This window comes from Pristiophorus japonicus, chromosome 2, assembly GCF_044704955.1.
Source record: "Pristiophorus japonicus isolate sPriJap1 chromosome 2, sPriJap1.hap1, whole genome shotgun sequence".
Taxonomy (NCBI): Eukaryota; Metazoa; Chordata; class Chondrichthyes; family Pristiophoridae; genus Pristiophorus; species Pristiophorus japonicus.
In genome coordinates, this window is record NC_091978.1 from 270,530,875 (window position 1) to 270,551,115 (window position 20,241).

At 44.6% G+C, this 20,241-nt stretch overlaps 1 protein-coding gene across 3 annotated transcripts in view; it reads left to right on the forward strand.

Annotated features, from left to right (window-relative positions):
- Window positions 1-20,241, forward strand: part of sorcs2 (sortilin-related VPS10 domain containing receptor 2) — a 963,539-nt gene that overhangs the window by 254,718 nt on the left and 688,580 nt on the right. The window lies entirely within an intron of this gene.

The following is a 20,241-nucleotide window of genomic DNA, read 5'->3' on the forward strand; positions in this document are numbered from 1 at the left end:
AATCCAGCTTTTTTTCTTTCTAAATATCCTTGAACCTTTTGAAAGAGGAACATTTCATGGCGTGATATGGTTTTTGTAACTTCTCAGTTTTATTTGAAGGAATTAGAAACATTTTTAAAATTCCTTCCATTTTAAGACAAGTTCCCACAAGAGTATACTAGAATGAGAATTCGACTGTTTTAATCTGCCTAAGATTTAACAAGTTGATTGTTTTTGGACACTTGGGAGCTCAAGTATTCATGCTATGATTCATTGGTTTCTTGTACGATGAAATAATCAAGCAGTGAAAAGCTGCATGTGTATTTCTGCCAGCATTATCTTCAGACCTGTATTAAACTTTTGCTCTGGTAAAAGACTTGCAATTATAAAAGAGTTTTGACAAGTGATGAAATGCAGGAATTTTTTGCAACCTGTTGCATGTGCATCTTTGCCTGGCTCATAGGTCAGCCATTTTCAATCTGTCTCGGTGGGAAGTGGCTGCCACCTAGCAAAGAAATCGGGCAGCCCATGGCAACCCGCCAGCATGCAGGTAGCTGTGAGGAAGGGGGTTCTGGCAGAGTCTCGTGGGAAGGAGGGCATGGGGGTGGGGGGGCCTCTCCATGTCCCAATCCTCTTCTGACCAGGTTCAGCCTGGCGGGTGTAATATCCTTACGACATCACGAACAGAAGCACACACACAAAACTGTCATCATGTGACTTTGCCACATGACCTTTTTATTGTATTTACATCAGTAGTTGCATTACATCAGTAGTCCACTAGGGGGAGCTCTATTACAGCAGGAAAATTATAACTGTTTCCAACTCGGCCCTTATTCTGCTCCCACCTGTTAAAATTGTAGTTGGGGCCCGATGATGGTATCGAACTCCGATAAGGTTGCCAACTCTGGTATTGCTGGAGGTTTGATCACATGACATTTAATCACGTGACATTGTAACTATTTCAAGAAAATACTTATTGCATACATGTTAAATATTTCCTCTTTGGCATCTTTTAGATTCTCATTTCCTCCCTGACTATCCTCTTGATTAATGCTACTGGAAGAAATCTTTGCTCTTATGTGCAACCATACTCATTTCCATTTACCACTACACTCATCTGATCATCTTCTGACCCACTTCTGAAGTGTCCTGTATTCTTCCCAATCAACCTTTTCAAAGCTCCGTTTTTTTTCTTATTTTACGATCAGCTGTCTCGATTCATTTCGGGCCATATTTCTGACTTTATCCTCGCTAATTTAATGAAGTATTCGACCTGTGTGTTCTTGTGTATGTCTTTGAAGGTATCCATTTGTCCTATAGTGAGGTGTTAATAAATAGTTCCCCCAATCAATCTATTTTAGCTGTTATAAGAACATAAGAAATAGGAGTAGGAGTAGGCCATTTGGCCCCTCGAGCCTGCTCCACCATTCAATAAAATCATGGCTGATCTGATCCTGGCCTCAACGCCACTTCCCCATCCGCTCCCCATAACCCTTGACTCCCTTATCATTCAAAAATCAGTCTCTCTCTACCTTAAATACATTCAATGACTCAGCCTCCACAGCTCTCTGAGGTAGAGAATTCCAAAGAGTCACGACCCTCCGAGAGAAGAAATTCCTCCTCATTTCCATTTTAAATGGGCGACCCTTTATTCTGAAACTATGCGTCCGAGTTTTAGATTCCCCCATCAGTGGAAACATCCTCTCTGCATGTACCCTGTCAAGCCCCCTCATAATCTTATACATTTCAATAAGATCACCTCTCATTCTTCTAAACTCCAATGAGTTTCGGCCCAACCTGCTCAACCTTTCTTTTTATGACAACCCCTTCATCTCCAGAATCAACCTTGTGAACCTTCTCTGAACAGCCTCCAATGCAAGTATATCCCTCCTTAAATAAAGAGACCAAAACTGTAAGCAGTACTCCAGATGTAGTCTTATCAATGCCCTGTACAGTTGGAGCAGGTCTACCCTACTTTTATATTCCATCCCCCTTGCAATAAAGGCCAACATTCCAATTGCCTTCAAAATTACTTGCTATACCTGCATGCTAACTTTTTGTGTTTCATGTACAAGGATCCTCAGATCACTCTGTACAACACCATTTTGTAATCTCTCCCCATTTAAATAATGATTTGCTTTTTTATTTTTCCTACCGAAGTCAATAACCTCACATTTTCCCACATTATATTCCGTCTGCCAAATTTTTGTCCAGTCATTTAGCCTATCTGTATCCCTTTGTAGATTCTTTGCGTCCTCCTCACAACTTGCTTTCTCTCCTATCTTTGTATCATCAGCAACTTTGGCTACATTACACTCTGTCCCTTCATCCAAGTCATTAATATAGATTGTAAATAGTTGATGCCCCAGCACTGATTCCCTCTTACCCTGCTATTTGGTATTTTCAATATCGTATACCTAACACACACAGACCTCACTATTTTCTACTACCATTAAAAAAAATCTTCATAGCTCTTCCCTACAATCCTTTACTTCAACTCTTCTAGACCAACTCTTTCTACATTTCCTCTATCATTTGACAAGCTTTAGGTTCCAATTTTTGCAGGCTCTCTGCTGTTCTTTTTGACCGAACACTTGCTGGAATTCTGCTAGTCTTCCATTGTCCATCGTTTGTTTTCTCATATTGTGAATGATTATATTCAAAAGCATATGTATGGATCCTAGGTTAAATTAAGGATTTAATTTTAATTGTGAAAAAACTTTTTCACTAATCTAAACTTTAATTGTTTTGTTTCCTCCCGCCTTGGATTATTAAAATGACTGTGTGCTAATAGAGGAATATTTATTAAAGTTACCAGCTTTTTAACAGATCGTTGCAATAGATGCACTTCAATGCTCCACACCACTGTGGAGTTGCTGATGCTGCGATGGCAGTGTTGTCTTCTAGGCCAAGTTTTTAGCCGACGGGCATTCAAATTTTAACACTTTCTCGACTAGTGAAAACCTTCAAGAACCACAAACTTTTTTGTAAAAGTTTTGCCTCTTAAACCACCAGAGCAGACTCGTGAAGTGAAAAGTACATAAATATACAGGCACGAACCGCGAATGCTAAGAAGTGTTCTCCCAAACCTGCACAAAAATTGTGGCCTGCGGTATCCAGGCGGCTTCAAGGCATAATCCTCGGCAATTTTACTGCCCACCCTCCTGCTATTCAGCCAGGTGGGGAGGGTTAAAATCGCCTCTGGTGACTTTATTAACAAAGATTAAAACAACAAACATTGGTGTGTGGTGGTGTCATGCATTTGCTGGTACAGGCTGGTATAATGCAAGTTTTTACTTCTTATCCCCTGAACCCCACATTACCGTGTCCTGATCTCAACTGCGCCATCATTGGTAGTATCTATTCACAGGAAAAGAGGAAAACAAAATTATTGGGTGGGTCATTCTTGTCTGTTGTCACTTGTTTTATTATTATTGTGGCAAGTGTTGGCAGAGGCCTACAGAAGGTCACGCTCTCACAACCTCAGAATAGGGTTTAGCTGAGGAAAAGTAAAAGAAAAATGAGAAATATACAAAAATGAACCCAGACAGTAAGAGGAGATAAAAAGCCAATTCCTTTGGGAGTGTTCCTTTCCAGCAGCATGTGAAGCCCCATTACGACCAGGATGTGCTATCTTCATTAGTGCCTACAAAAAAATGCTAATATATTGTAATTGGTCCCACGACAAAATACCCGTGCCATTTTCAAGCGAAACTCCTAATTTGTTAAGCACTTGTATAAAATGAGTGCTGGGATGCCTGTAAGCTGTATGTTCCAGAGTTCCACTACTTAGTCAGGTAGCTACATTGATGACTGTACAGGCTGCTGTAAGAATGCAGCTTGAGGCAAGCGATAGCTATAACTTCATCAGTAGCATCAACTGCAACATCAAGAAATATGGCTAAAGATCAGAGCTTCAGAATCCAAATCCTTTAATATGTGCATGCAACTGTAAAAATATAAAAATATAAACAAGAAACACACTCTAGATTTCTTGCAGTACATACAATAATCCCAGAATAATTGGATAAAGCAGCAATAAAGAGAAACATAATAGAAACATAGAAAATAGGTACAGGAATACGCCCTTCGAGCCTGCACCACCATTCAATATGATCATGGCTGATCATGCAACTTCAGTACCCCATTCCTGCTTTCTCTCCATATCACTTGATCCCTTTAGCCCTCTAACTCCCTTTTGAATATATCTAACGAACTGGCCTCAACAACTTTCTGTGGGAGATAATTCCACAGGTTCACAATTCTCTGAGTGAAGAAGTTTCTCCTTACCTCGGTCCTAAATGGCTTACCCCTTATCTTTCGACTGTGACCCCTGGTTCTAGACATCCCCAATATCGGGAACATTCTTCCTGCATCTAACCTGTCCAATCCAGTCAGAATTTTATATGTTTCTATGAAATCCCCTCTCAGTCTTCTAAATTCCAGTGAATATAAGCCTAGTCGATCCACTCTTTCTTCATATGTCAGTCCTGCCATCCCGGGAATCAGTCTGGTGAACCTTCGCTGCACTCCCTCAATAGCAAGAATGTCCTTCCTCAGATTAGGAGACCAAAACTGCACACAATATTCAAGGTGTGCCCTCACCAAGGCCCTGTACAACTGCAATAAGACCTCCCTGCTCCTGTACTCAAATCCTCTCGCTATGAAGGCCAACATGCCATTTTCCGCCTTCACCGCCTGCTGTACCTGCATGCCAACTTTCAATGATTGATGTACCATGACACCCAGGTCTCGTTGCACCTCCCCTTTTCCTAATCTGTCACCATTCAGATAATATTCTGCCTTCCTGTTTTTGCCACCAAAGTGAATAATCTCACATTTATCTACATTATACTGCATCTGCCATGCATTTGCCCATTCACCTAACCTGTCTAAGTCACCCTGCAGCCTCTTAGCATCCTCCTCACAGCTCACACTGCCACCCCGCTTAGTGTCATCTGCAAACTTGGAAATATTACATTCAATTCCTTCATCTAAATCATTAAGGTATATTGTAAATAGCTGAGGTCCCAGCACTGAACCTGGCTGAACCCCACTAGTCACTGCCTGCCATTCTGAAAAGGCCCCGTTTATTCCTACTCTTTGCTTCCTGTCTGCCAACCAGTTCTCTATCCACATCAATACATTACCCCCAATACCATGTGCTTTAATTTTGAACACTAGTCTCTTGTGGGGGACCTTGTCAAAAACCTTTTGACAGTCCAAATACACCACATCCACTGGTTCTCCCTTGTCCACCCAACTAGTTACATCCTCAAAAAATTCTAGACGATTTGTCAAGCATGATTTCCCTTTCATAAATCCATGCTGACTTGGACCGATCCTGTCACTGCTTTCCAAATGCGTTGCTATTATATCTTTAATAATTGATTCTAACATTTTCCCCACTGCCGATGTCAGGCTAACCGGTCTATAATTACCTGTTTTCTCTCTCCCTCCTTTTTTAAAAAGTGGGATTACATTAGCTATCCTCCAATCCATAGGAACTGATCCAGAGTCTATAGAATGTTAGCAAATGACCACTAATGCATCCACTATTTCTAGGACCACTTCCTTAAGTACGCTGGAATGCAGACTATCAAGCCCTGGGGGTTTAATCGGCCTTCAATCCCATCAATTTCCCAAACACAATTTCCTGACTAATAAGGATTTCCTTCAGTTCCTCCTTCTCGCTAGACCCTCGGTCCCCTAGTATTTCCGGAAGGTTATTTCTGTCTTCCTTAGTGAAGACAGAACCAAAATATTTGTTCAATTGGTCTGCCATTTCTTTGTTGCTCATTATAAATTCACCTGATTCTGACTGCAAGGGACCTACATTTTTCTTCACTAATCTTTTTCTTTTCCCATATCTATAAAAGCTTTTGCAGTCAATTTTTATGTTCCCTGCAAGCTTTCTCTCATACTCTATTTTTCCTCTCCTAAATAAACCCTTTATCTTCCTCTGCTGAATTCTAAATTTCTCCCAGTCCTCAGATTACTTACTTAACTGTGGTTCTGGAGGGATCACATTAACAGAGGTCTTATTCCTAACTAACAGTAAAATGGATGACCATCTCCATGCTGCTCCTTCACTCTGTTTGGCCTCCCTCTGTCCCTAATCCGAAAGGGCACCACCCAGTGGCAGGAAATGGTAAGACACAGTACAGTGTCTCTGAGATGTCAGAAAGTGTCTCAGTCCATCACAGTGACGGTTGCATTTTGACTGGGCAACCAGAACTCTGTGCATCTATTTTTCTTCTGTTGTCTGCTGCTGGTTTTCCAAAATGTAAGTACATTTCAAACATCTCAAACAGGAGCATTCTTTCTGGTACCAATTCCAACCCCTCCCTCAGCTCCCTCCCCTGTGCAGCTCAAAGCACAGTGATCAGTGATCAACTTGGGTGTTTATTTGGGCTTGCATTGGGCTGTATTGGATTTGGAAGAGGAAGATGAATTTCTGCAGAGGGAGAAAGTACAAGTGTGCTTGTACCTCAGGTGTCTGGCACTAACCCACATGCGGCCTAGGACAGTTCTGGGGGTCATGGGAGACATAGTCAACATTAGCCAGTTTGCAGTGAATCAGTCTGTTTAACAATTGACAAATGTATTGCTTGACATAGCCGGTGACGACATCACCTCGTCTATGGAACCCAGAGATCAGCCTACACAAGCACTAGGCTTTTTCTACATGGCTGGGTTTTCCAAGGGAGTGATTGACATTTGTGCTCCTCTGCAGAGGAGTGCCAACTGGATGAATATGAAGGGGTTCTGCTCTGCAATGTCTAGCTTGTGTGTGACCATTGCCATTGCTCCCATCCTGTTCCAGATAATCCTTCAATCCAATATCATAACAGTTAGGGTGTTCCTAACTGGACAAACAGCAGGAAGCTGACCATCGATTTGTGCTGGTAAGTTGTGTAGTTTTAACAGCTAAGAACATAAGAACATAAGAAATAGGAGCAGGAGTAGGCCATTTGGCCCCTCGGGCCTGCTCCGCTATTTAATAAAATAATGGCTGATCTGATCATGGACTCAGCTCCATTTCCCTGCCTACTCCCCATAACCCTTCATTCCTTTATCACTCAAAAATCTGTCTATCTCCGCCTTAAATATAATCAATGACCCCCCTTAGTTTTAGTTTCCCCTATGTGGAAATATCCTCTCTGCATCCACCTTGTCGAGCCCTCTCATTATCTTATATGTTTCGATAAGATCACCTCTCATTCTTCTGAACTCCAATGAGTATAGGCCCAACCTACTTAACCTATCTTCATAAGTCAATCCCCTCATCTCCGGAATCAACCTAGTGAACCTTCTCTGAACAGCCTCCAATGCAAATATATCCTTCCTTAAATACAGAGCCCAAAACTGTACGCAGTACTCTAGGTGTGGCCTCACCAATACCCTGTACAGTTGTAGCAGTACTTCTCTGCTTTTATACTCCATCCCCCTTGCAATAAAGGCCAACATTCCATTTGCCTTTCTGTTTACTTGCTGTACCTGCATACTAACTTTTAGTGTTTCATTTCATAAGGACCCCCAGGTCCCTCTGTACTGCAACACCTTGCAATTATTCTCTATTTAAATTATAAATTGTTTTTTCTATTTTTTCTGCCAAAGGGGATAACCTCACATTTTCCCACATTATACTTCATCTGCCAATTTTTTGCCCACTCACATAGCCTGTTTATATTCCTTTTGCAGATTTTTTGTGTTCTTCTCACAATTTGCTTTTCCACCCATCTTTGTATCATCAGCAAACTTCGCTACATTACACTCAGTCCCTTCATCCAAGTCATTAACATAGATTGTAAATAATTGAGGCCCAGCACTGATCCCTGCGGCATCCCATTAGTTACTGATTGCCAACCGGAATATGACCCATTTATCCATTTATGACTCTATTTTGTGTTAGTTAGACAATCCTCTATCCATGCTAATATATTACCGCCAACCCCATGAACTTTTATCTTGTGCAGTAACCTTTTATGTGGCACGTTATCCAATGCCTTCTGGAAATCCAAATACATCACATCCACTGGTTTCCCTTTACCACCTTGCTCGCAACATCCTCAAAGAACTCCAGCAAATTTGTCAAACATGATTTCCCTTTCATAAAACCACGCTGGCTCTGCTTGATTGAATTATACATTTCCAAATGTCTTGCTACTGTTTCCTTAATAATGGACTCTATCATTTTCCCAATGACAGATATTAGGTTAACTGATCTACATAAGAACATAAGAATTAGGAACAGGAGTAGGCCATCTAGCCCCTCGAGCCTGCTCTGCCATTCAACAAGATCATGGCTGATCTGGCTGTGGACTCAGCTCCACTTACCCGCCCACTCCCCGTAGCCCTTAATTCCCTTACTGGTTAAAAATCTATCTATCTGTGATTTGAATACATTCAATGAGCTAGCCTCAACTGCTTCCTTGGGCAGAGAATTCCACAGATTCACAACCCTCTGGGAGAAGAAATTCCTTCTTAACTCGGTTTTAAATTGGCTCCCCCGTATTTTGAGGCTGTGTCCCCTAGTTCTAGTCTCCCCGACCAGTGGAAACAACCTCTCTGCCTCTATCTTGTCTACCCCTTTCATTATTTGAAATGTGTCTATAAGATCACCCCTCATCCTTCTGAACTCCAACGAGTAAAGATCCAGTCTACTCAATCTATCATCATAAGGTAACCCCCTCATCTCCGGAATCAGCCAAGTGAATTGTCTCTGTACCCCCTCCTAAGCTAGTATATCCTTCCTTAAGTAAGGTGACCAAAACTGCACGCAGTACTCCAGGTGCGGCCTCACCAATACCCTGTACAGTTGCAGCAGGACCTCCCTGCTTTTGTACTCCATTCCTCTCCCAATGAAGGTCAACATTCCATTCGCCTTCCTGATTACCTGCTGCACCTGCAAACTAACTTTTTGGAATTCATGCACAAGGACCCCCAGGTCCCTCTGCACCGCAGCATGTTGTAATTTCTCCCCATTCAAATAATATTCCCTTTTACTGTTTTTTTTTCCAAGGTGGATGACCTCACATTTTCCGACATTGTATTCCATCTGCCAAACCTCAGCCCATTCGATTAACCTATCTAAATCTCTTTGCAGCCTCTCTGTGTACTCTACACAACCCGCTTTCCCACTAATCTTTGTGTCATCTGCAAATTTTGTTACACTACACTCTGTCCCCTCTTCCAGGTCATCTATGTATATTGTAAACAGTTGTGGTCCCAGCACCGATCCCTGTGGCACACCACTAACCACCGATTTCCAACCCGAAAAGGACCCATTTATAGTTTCCTGCTTTCCTGCTTTCTGTCTGCCTCCTTTTTTAAATAGGGGCGTTACATTTGTGGTTTTCCAATCTGCTGGGACCTCCCCAGAATCCAGGGAATTTTGGTAGATTACAACCAATGCATCCAATAACAAATTCCAGCACCAGTTGTACACACTTGTGGGATTCCTGTGTTCTCGGCTCCTGGTGATCTGTGTTTAGGTTTACAGAGCTTAGGAAAGTTGGGTGTGTTCCTACAGGGAGAGAGTGTCCATTTGATCTTAGGAAAATGGAATCTCTCCTTGTGTCAGTTTCTCAGTAGTGTTTTTTTGAGAGTGTAAAGGCATGGTGATGCATCTCTTTGGATGCCAGATAAAAGTGTTTCTCAATCTAAAATATTGCAAGTTCATTTCTGGAGTTGATTGTGCTTTTAGGACAAACTTAACACATTCTTTTTACTATTTCGCTAAATATCATTATAGTTTTTTTGTTTCCATAATTTTCATTTATTTTACTTGATAGTTTATACAGGAAAATAATTAAGAACTTTGGAAAAATACAGTACAACAGAATTGTACAAGGTGTTAGCCTTGGCCCAGTGTTGCTCTCTCGCGTCGGAGTCACAACGTTGTGGGTCTCAGCCTCAATCCAGAGATTTTAGCACATATTCTAGGCTGGCACTCCAGTACAGTGCTGAGGGAGTGCTGCACTGTTAGAGATGCCATCTTCCAGGTGAGATGTTATACCGAGGCCCTGTCTGTCCCCTCACATGGATATAAAATATCCCGTCGTAGCACTACTCAGAGAAGAGCAGAAAGTTCTCCCAGTGTCCTGGCCAGTATTTATCCCTCAACCAACATCACTAAAAATACATTATCTGGTCATTTATTTTCTTGCTGATTTGTGGAACTTCGCTACGCATAAATTAGCTGCCGTGTTTGCTACATTTTAACAGTGACTACATTTCTGTAATACTTCATTGGCTGTAAATAGCTTTGGGACCTCCTAAGGTTATGAAAGACACAAGTTCTTATTTATACAGGAGCAACCTCAACATGATCTAGGAGGACTTCAGTGAATTCAGAAACTGTTGCTTTCTTTATTAATTTCTATATATTTGTGAAATACTGACTCATACATTACCAAAAAATCTCAGGAATGCACAAATAGTTATGCTTAAAGCCAGGTAACATTTTGCCGCTTAAGACTGTGGTCATTTTACAGTTTCTTACAATGGGTTGAAGAGTTTTGTAGCTTTATAAGATTTATTTACAGATTGTTAAACAGCCCAAGGGCTGTAATGTCTACCTTAGTCCTCTGTCACTATAGCCTTCTCTTAACATTTTTAACATCCTACAATTCTTGTTGAAGTATTTTCCAATACATGTTAAGTTGTTTTTACTCTCTTACAATGCAAGGTGCAAACTTTGTGCTGTCAGTATTTTTTAGCACCCAGCTAGTACCAATTAGAAAATAGCACTGAACATAAAGTTGTGAGGGTGAGTTATATTACTGCCACAACATATTTTCCAATGTGGGTTTAACCCACTGGAAAATGAACTAAAAACTGTAACTTAACCAGTTATTAAGAAACACCCTGCATCAACTTTTAACGTTTACATTTTAAACCCATTATAGCTGTGGCAACACAAGTTAAAAGTAAACCAGGATTAATGACCGTGAGAGCCCATCGCTGTATGTGAGCTGACTCATTGGCATTGACAGCTTTTCTGTCGGACAACAGGGATGTTAACGGCTTGTGGTCCGTTTCTAACTCGAAGCTTCTGCCAAAAAGGTACTGGTGCATCTTTTTCACCCCGTAGACACACGCAAGTGCTTCCTTTTCAACCATCCCATACCCCCTTTCTGCTTGGGAGAGCGACCTGGAGGCATAAGCCACAGGTTGGAGTTGACCCTCATCATTACTGTGCTGCAACACGCACCCATCCCCATAGGATGTGGTTTCATGTCAAAACCAATTTCTTACAGGGGTCGTATAGGGTCAATAACTTATTAGAACAAAGCAGGTTCCGCGCCCGATTGAAAGCCCGTTCCTGACAGTCCCCCCAAAACCAATCGCAACCCTTACGCAGGAGCACGTGTAGCGGCTCCAGCAATGTACTTAAGTTCGGTAGAAAGTTCCCAAAATAGTTCAATAGTCCCAGAAATGAACGCAACTCTGATGTGTTGCCGGGCCTGGGCGCGCAACAAATCGCCTCCGTTTTATTTTCAGTGGGCTGGATCCTGTCTGCGGCAACCCTCTTGCCCAAAAGCTCGGCCTCTGGGCCAAAAACACACACTTGGACTTCTTTAGTCGCAGACCTACCCGGTCCAGTCGGCATAGCACCTCCTCCAGGTTGTGGAGGTGTTCCTCGGTGTCTCGACCCGTGATAAGGATGTCGTCCTGAAATATGATTGTTCCGGGGATGGATTTGAGCAGGCTTTCCATGTTCCTCTGAAAGATAGCGGCTGCTGAACGAATGCCAAACCGACACCTGTGCAGACAAATAGCCCTTGTACGTAGTGATGGTGGTCAGTAGCTTGGATTCTTCAGCCAGTTCCTGGGTCATGTCGGCCGAAGTGAGGTCCAACTTGGTGAACAGCTTGCCGCCTGCCAGCGTAGCAAAAAGATCCTCCGCTCTCGGAAGCGGGTATTGGTCCTGAAGGGACACTCGGTTGATGGTGGCCTTGTAGTCGCCACAGATCCTGACCGAGATATCCGTTTTTAGAACAGGGTCGATGGGGCTTGCCCAGTCGCTGAATTTAACGGGCGAAATTATGCCCTCTCTTAGCAACCTGTCCAACTTACTCTCAATTTTCTCCCGCATCACATACGGCACAGCTCTGGCTTTGTGGTGCACTAGTGTGGCATCCGGCGTGATGCATATCCTTACTTTGGTGCCTTTGAAAGTCCCGACGCCAGGTTGAAATAATGACTCAAATTTTTGTAGGACCTGTGAGCATGAACTTCGCTCCACAGATGAAATGGCGTGTACATCCCCCCCATTTCCAGATCATCTCGGCTAGCCAGCTCCTCTCCAAAAGCGCGGGACCATTTCCCGGGACAATCCAGAGTGGCAGCCAGTTCTGAGATCCATTATGTGTGACCACCAAAATGGCACTGCCTAGCACTGGGATGATCTCTTTGGTGTACGTCCGTAGTTGCGTGTCAATGCGTTCTAGTTTGGGTCTGCTATCTCTGAGTGGCCACAGATTCTCAAATTGTTGGACACCCATAAGTGACTGGCTGGCTCCTGTGTCCAGCTCCATGTGTACCGGGATGCCGTTTAACAGTACTCTCATCATCATAGGTGGCGTCTTTGTGTATGAGCTGTGGATGTTTGCTGTGGTTGTTGAACTTCAGCATCCATTGCTGTGTCCCAGGCATACCCCTGCCTTGCAGACCCCTCTTGTGGTTCATCCACTTCGTAAACCAGCCTCGCTGCAGGCTTCCTGCACATCCTGGCTAAATGTCCACTCAAGTTACAATTTCTGCAGATGAATGGTTAAAATCGGCAGGTCTTCGCAGCATGTTTGCCCCCGCACCTCCAGCATGAGCTGAGATTGTTGTGAACAAAAGAGCTGTTACCAGGCATTCCTCTCTGATTGTCTCTTTGATTACTCTTGAGCACTCTGTTTGTGGGTGTCAATGGTCCCATCCCGGGACGTATTGTCCCTTGTGATGGTGTAAATGTCCGTTCAACCTGCCATTGTCTCTGTTGAGGACCCACCCTAGAGTCTGTTACTGCCTGGTCGGTGTTGAATTGCCCTTGCCTGCCTGCAGGGTTCTGAGTTGCGTTTACCATGTTAACTCCCTGCTCCATCGCCACGTTTGGAGCAGAGTTGCGCGCGTATATGATCTTGGTTTCCTCCTCCCCCGCCATGAAGGTTTGAGCCATCAAGGCTGCTGCTTCCAAGGTCAAGTCCTTGGTCTCAATTAGCTTCCTAAAAATCTCGGCATGACCAAAGCCCTCAATGAAGAAATCCCGTAACATCTCCCCCCTGCAGGCTTCTGTGAACTTACAGAGGCTGGCCAAGCGCCGAAGGTCTGCAACAAAGTCTGGTATGCTCTGTCCTTCCTGACGTCGGTGCATATAGAATCGGTATCGGGCCATGTGTATACTACTCGTCAGTTTGAGGTGCTTACCGATCAGTTTGCTGAGCTGCTCGAAGGTCTTGTCCACCGGCTTCTCGGCTGCGAGCAGGTCTTTCATCAGCGCGTACATCTTGGGTCCACAGCTGGTCAGTAGATGTGCCCTTCGCTTGTCAGCCGCTGCCACTCCCAGCCAGTCCTTCGTGACAAAGCTCAGCTGGAGCCTCGCAATGAAATCGTCCCAGTCCTCACCAACACAGTACCGTTCCTCCGTGCTACCGGTGGCCATTCACTTGAGTCATTGATTCCCGTTTCTTGTCGCCAAATGTTGTGTCCTTACACACTACAGCAAATCAACATGAGGCACATACTGGAGACAAGGTCACTCTGTGACCTGTACCTTTATTCACAGGACCAAGAAGTGCTGACCCTGCGTGGGACCTCCCTTTATATACCTGGATGACCAGGTGAGGAGTGTCTCCCACAAGTTCACCCCCTGTGGTCAAGGTGTGCATTTCTCAGGTGTATACAGTGTACAGTGTTGTTACATAAAGGTTACAGTTATGTGAAGGTTACAAACGTGACAATTACATTGTAGGCTTTTCAAGGCCAGAGGATTGTAATGAAGGTGTCATCCTTGGCTCAGTGGTAGCATCTTCGCCTCATCGTCAGAAAGTTGTGGGTTCAAACCACACTCCAGATAGTTGAGCACATAATCTATGCTGACACTTCACTGCAGTATTGAGGGAGTGCGGTACCTCCAACAGTGCAGCATTCCCTCAGCACTGCACTGGAGTGTCAGCCTAGATTTTATGCTCAAGTCTCTGGAATGGGACTTGAAGCCACCAACCTTCTGACTCAGGCGAATGTGCCACCCACTGAGCCACAGCTGACACTGTCCAACAGTGACTACCCTTTAAAAGTTCTCAATTGGCTGTAAAGGGCTTTGGGATGTCCTGAGGTCACGAAAGGCGCTATATAAAATGAAAATTCTTTTATGCATACGAACACTGTCAGTCAATCTGATGAAGTTAATTAACAGGAATGGCTCATTTCTTTAACAAAGGGGGAAAGTGTAATGTCCAGAAAATGATTCTCATTGTTATGGTGAAATAACCAGAATCAATTTGTGCTTCATGCACCTTTTATGGGATAACTGTCTGTCTTCTGGAGATCCATGGGCTTGGTTTGGCTCACAATCCATTTGCTGGACTCTCGTGTGCCAATCATACTTAAGCACAATCAGGCCAACAAATGCACTTTGCTAAAACAGTAATCTAAGTGCATTGTAGTATGAATCACAAGTTTAGCAAGTTATTTTCAGTATGCTATACACTGCATAACCTTGCTATTTAGGAAAAGTACAATGGATCTGTGTTCTGGTTGTAGATGAACTCCAGTAATGTGTTCCGGGGAGCTTTGCCCCTGCATTAGCAATAGAGATTCATGATCTCATTGACCATTACTTCAACTGATAGAAAGTCAGTTGGCAATCTGCCACTTATTGTTAACTATATTTTCTGTCTAATTCTAAAGTTTAGAATTTAAAATCATAAATTATACACGTCTCCCAATGAACTTTTTGGAGTACAACTCTATTTCAACCAAAGACAGGAAAATGTCTGTTTTTCTCTGTTATTAACAACCTGATAACTAAGCCTTATTCTCAAAAATGTTGTTAGGCTGTTCAGTGGGCATTTTCCTGATTTTGGTTAAACGTTCCTTGAGCTTTGGGTTTAATATGATAATTACATCACTCCAAACATAGATAAAATGCACCAATATAAAAGGGGGCCAAAAATTAAACAATAAAGCACAGGATCAGAAAAGGCTGTTTGTCTGATCAAGTCCAGTCCTGTCACTGAAGCTGTACAATTTACCCTGGCACCGACTCCACCCAATCTGTTTAATTCCCCGAGGAAATGATCTGCAGAGTTTCTCCCTGCCCCTGCCCTCATTCTCCCCAAAAAAGTAAATCAAGCAACATTTGGGAATATCAATCCAATATTCTAAATGAATCTTCCTTGAATAGTTGCTTGACGTGGCATGAAATTTCAATGGTTTTGGCAATTTAAAAACCACCATATTACACATTGCAACTGATTATCTTCATCAATGGCTTCCTAAATCCAGCTCTTTTAAAGGGATTAATCAGCCTGGCATTAATTGTCTTAGCTGGGAGACTATTCCAGATCTGACCTACTATTGGGCTCAATTTTCCCCAGTGATTTGCAGCGTTTTTTTGGCGCATGCACTTTTTTGGGCCCAAATTTAAAAATCCAACTTTCCCCAAAGATTGTGCGCCAGCGTAACTCAGTGAGGTACGATTTTTTTAGGTTAATTTTTTTTGCATCATAGGGGCGTAACCTGATGTCAGCGCCAGTTTTTCACAATTATGCAAGTTTTTCACAATTATGCAAGTTTGTCCAATTTGCATTTCTCCTAGGACGGCATATGTGATCACTCCCGAAAAACCTTCTGGGCTCTTCAGGAAAACCAGCGCACATTAAAAAAGATGCCATTGTTTTTAGGCCAAGTTTTGGAGGGCGTCAAGAACACATAAACATGCATAATCAAGTTTCAATTTTTAAAACGTAAAATGCAGGAAATGGAAGTGTAAAGTCCTGTCCCCTCAGTACAGATTCACACAAGGCATGTAGTGAAGTCAAGGTCACTCTGGACCTGCACCTTTATTTCACAGCTCTGGAATGCTGCACTTGCCTGAGACCTGTCCTTATATACCTGTCTCTTGCAAGTGCACCCCTGGTGGTAAGGTATGCTGGTGGTTACAGGTCATATCTTATTACAGTCATGTATAGCATGTTAGGATACAGTTATATATAATAACTTAAGATACATGTCATCACCCTCCCCCAAGGTCTTTTGTCTTTATAGGTTCAGTCTCTCAGGTGGTTTACGCTCTCGCGTGGAGCGTCTGAGTTGTGGTTCAGTTGTTTGCCTTGGTGTCTGTTTTTCTTTGGGTGTGGTTGCTGGTATCTCGCCTGGGCTGTCTGTTTCGATTGGTGTGATTGTTGTTGACTCGCCTGGGCTGTCTGTTGGGATTGCCCTTTCCTCAGGTTGTTCCCTCTGTCTGTCCACCAGGTGTGGTGCGAGTTCCACATTGTAGTCTGCCTCTGGTTCCGCAGTGTTGTTGGTAAATCTGCTTTTGACTTGGTCTACATGCCTCTGGCAGGTTTTTGAGATTGTCCATTTGTACTACCAGTAGCCTGTTTCCTTCCTTGCCCGTTACCGTCCCTGCAAGCCATTGGGACCCCTGCCATAGTTTAGTGCATACACATTGTCCCCTATCTCATTCCATCTCCCCCTCGAATTTCTGACATGGTACTCAGTCAGCTTACGGCGCTTTGCCTCAACGATTTCGTGCATGTCTGGAAGGATTAATTAGAGCCTTGTTTTTAAAGTCCTTTTCATCAACAGTTGCGCGGGGGGGATCCCAGTCAGTGAGTGCGGACGAGGTCTGTATGCCAGCAGCAGTCACGACAGGCGACCCTGCAGCGTGGGACCTTGGATTTTAAGCATGCCTTGTTTAATGATTTGCACTGCTCTCTCCGACTGGCTGTTGGAGGCCGGCTTGAACGGTGCCGTCTTGAAGTGATTTATGCCGTGGTCAATTATAAAGTCTTGGAATTCTGCGCTGGTGAAGCACGGACCATTGTCACTGATCAATATGTCAGTGATTCCGTGCGTTGCAAACATGGTTGCGAGGCTCTCCACAGTGGTGGAGGTTGTGCTCGAGTTTAAAATGGTGCATTCGATCCACTTTGAAAATGCATCTACAACTACGAGGAACATTTTGCCCATGAATGGGCCCGCATAGTCTACGTGCACCCGCGACCATGGTTTGGTAGGCCAGGGCCAGGGGCTCAGTGGAGCCTCCCTGGGGGCATTGCTGAGTTGGGCACAAATGGTGCACCTGCGGACGCAGAGCTCCAAGTCCGCGTCAATACCAGGCCACCAGACGTGGGATCTGGCTATGGCCTTCATGAGAACGATACCCGGGTGCTCGCGGTGGAGCTCCCGGACAAATGCCTCTCTGCCTCGCAGAGGCATGACTACTCGGCTGCCCCACATCAGGCAGTCTGCTTGTAGTGATAGCTCATGCATGCGTCTGTGAAAGAGTTTTAATTCCTCGGGGCAGGCATCGCGAGCCTCTGCCCAGTCACCGGTTAGGACACATCTTTTTACTAAGGATAACGTGGGGTTGCTGGCCGTCCAGGCTCTGATTTGGCGAGCTGTCATGGGCGAACCTGTGGACTCAAAGGCATTGATTGCCATGACTATCTCACAGACCTGTTCGTCAGACCCTTCCGTGGTCGCCAGGGGTAGCCTGCTGAGCGCGTCGGCACAGTTGTCTGTGCCTTATTGTGTAGTCGTAGGACGCCAGCATGAGTGCCCACCATTGAATTCGCGCCGAGGCGTTGCCGTTTATTGCCTTGCTCTCGGATAGGAGGGACGTGAGGGGCTTGTGGTCAGTTTCTAACACGAACTTGGCCCCGAAAAGGTATTGGTACATCTTTTTGACACCGTACACGCACGCAAGTGCCTCTTCTCTACCTTTCCGTACCCGCGTTCCGCCCGCGAAAGTGACCTGGAGGCATAAGCTATGGGTTGTAATTTACCCGCACCATTGACATGTTGCAAAACGCACCCGACCCCATACGCTGACGCATCACATGTGAGAACTAGCTTTTTACCTGGGTCAAAGAAAGTCAAAACACTGTTGGAACACAGAAGGTTGCGTGCCTTATTGAAGGCGCGTTCCTGGGCATCCCCCCCAAAACCAATCGCACCCCTTCCTGAGTAGCACATGGAGAGGCTCCAGCAGCGTGCTTAAGTTCTGCATAAAGTTTCCAAAGTAATTGAGTAGCCCGAGAAAGGCGCGCAGTTCTGAGACATTCCGGGTGCCAGGCGAATTGCTTCTGTTTTGGACTCTGGGCGGATTCCATCAGCGGCAATCCTTCTGCCCAAAAGTTCAACCTCGGGTGCGAGAAACAGGCACTTGGATTTCTTGACTCGTAGGCCTACCCGATCCAACCGCTTTAGTACTTCCTCCAAATTACGGAGATGGGAGTCGGTGTCCCTGCCCGTGATAAGTATGTTGTCTTGAAATACAACTGTCCCCGGGATGGACTTGAGCAGACTCTCAATGTTGCACTGAAATATGGCAGCTGCCAACCTGATGCCGAATGGGCATCGATTGTACATGAAAAGGCCTCGATGTGTGTTGATGGTGGTGAGTAGCTTGGATTCCTCGGTCAATTCTTGCGTCATATACGCAGATGTGAGGTCTAATTTTGAGAAAAGTTTACCTCCAGCCAATGTGGCAAATAAATCCTCCGCTCTGGGCAGTGGGTACTGGTCCTGTCGGGAGACTCTGTTTATGGTAGATTTGTAGTCCCCACAGATTCGTACGGATCCATCAGGCTTCATGACTGGGACGATGGGACTTGCCCAGTCACTAAATTCCACAGGTGATATAATGCCTTCCCGCAGAAGCCTGTCTAGTTCATGTTCAATCTTTTCCCTCATCACATAGGGTACAGCTCTGGCCTTGTGATGGACCGGTCTAGCATCCTGTGTGATGTAGATTTTGACTTTGGCCCTTTTGAAAGTGCCCACACCTGGCTGAAAGAGATGTTCAAATCGCTTTATAACTGTTGAGCAGGAGGTCTGTTCCTCTAATGACATGGCATGGACATCATCCCATTTCCAGTTTAGTTTTGCCAGCCAGCTTCTCCCCAGCAGTGCTGGGGGATCTCCGGGGACAATCCACAGGGGAAGTCGGTTCACTGTCCCTTTGAGTGTGACAGAGAGCATGGCGCTGCCGAGGACTGGTATGATTTCTTTGGTATAGGTCCTTAGTGTGGTGTCGACCCTTGTGAGTTTTGGTCTGTCTCCTTTATGCGGCCACAGTTGTTCAAATTGTTGAGCGCCCATGAGAGATTGAATTCGCTCCCGTATCCAGCTCCATGTTGACAGATATCCCGTTGAGTAGGACCCTCATCATTATAGGAGGCGTCCTGTTGTAGGAACAGCGGCCATTGATCGTGTTGACCTGCTGTGTGTCCCAGGTACTGTCCCCACCATCTTCTGGTCCGCTTTCCGACCCATCCAATTAGTATACCAGCCGAGCTGCCGTTTTTTTGCACATGCGGGCCAAATGCCCTGTATATTCACAATTTCTGCAAACAACCTGCTGAAATCGACATCCCCTTGCTGAGTGCCCACCCCCATACCTCCAGCACAGACCTGTTCCATTGTTCAAAGTGTTCCCAAAGAATGAGCTGCGTCTGGCTGATCTCTCTTGAGTTTCTCTCAGTTTGTAGTTGATTGCTCGCATTGTGGGTTGATGAGGTGTGAACGGCCGTTCCTGTGGCCCTTGATGGCTTCTGCCTGCTGTCGAGAGCCTGTTCTCCCGGTTTTGTCTGTGTGTGGGGTTAGCAGCTTGTTTCGTGCTGTGAACTTCTTGTTCTGATATTTTGTTAGTTGTCGTACCTGCATTGTAAATCAACCTCGTTTCTTCTTCCCCTACCAAGAATGCCTGTGCAACCAGTGCTGCTGCCTCTAAGGTCAGGTTCTTGGTCTCTATGAGCTTTCGGAATATGCCTGCGTGGCTGATTCCTTCAATGAACAAGTCTCTCAGCATTTCTCTCCTCAGTTCATCGGAGAACTCACATAAACTAGCCAACCTCCGAAGTTCCGCCACGAAGTCGTGTATGCTCTGGCCCACAGAGCGTCTGTAGTTGTAGAACCTGTGTCTGGCTATGTGTAGGCTGCTCGCTGGCTTCAGGTGGTTTCTTACCAGTGTGCTCAATTCTTCAAACGACTTGCTTGCTGGTTTCTCGGGTGCCAACAGATCCTTCATTAAAGTGT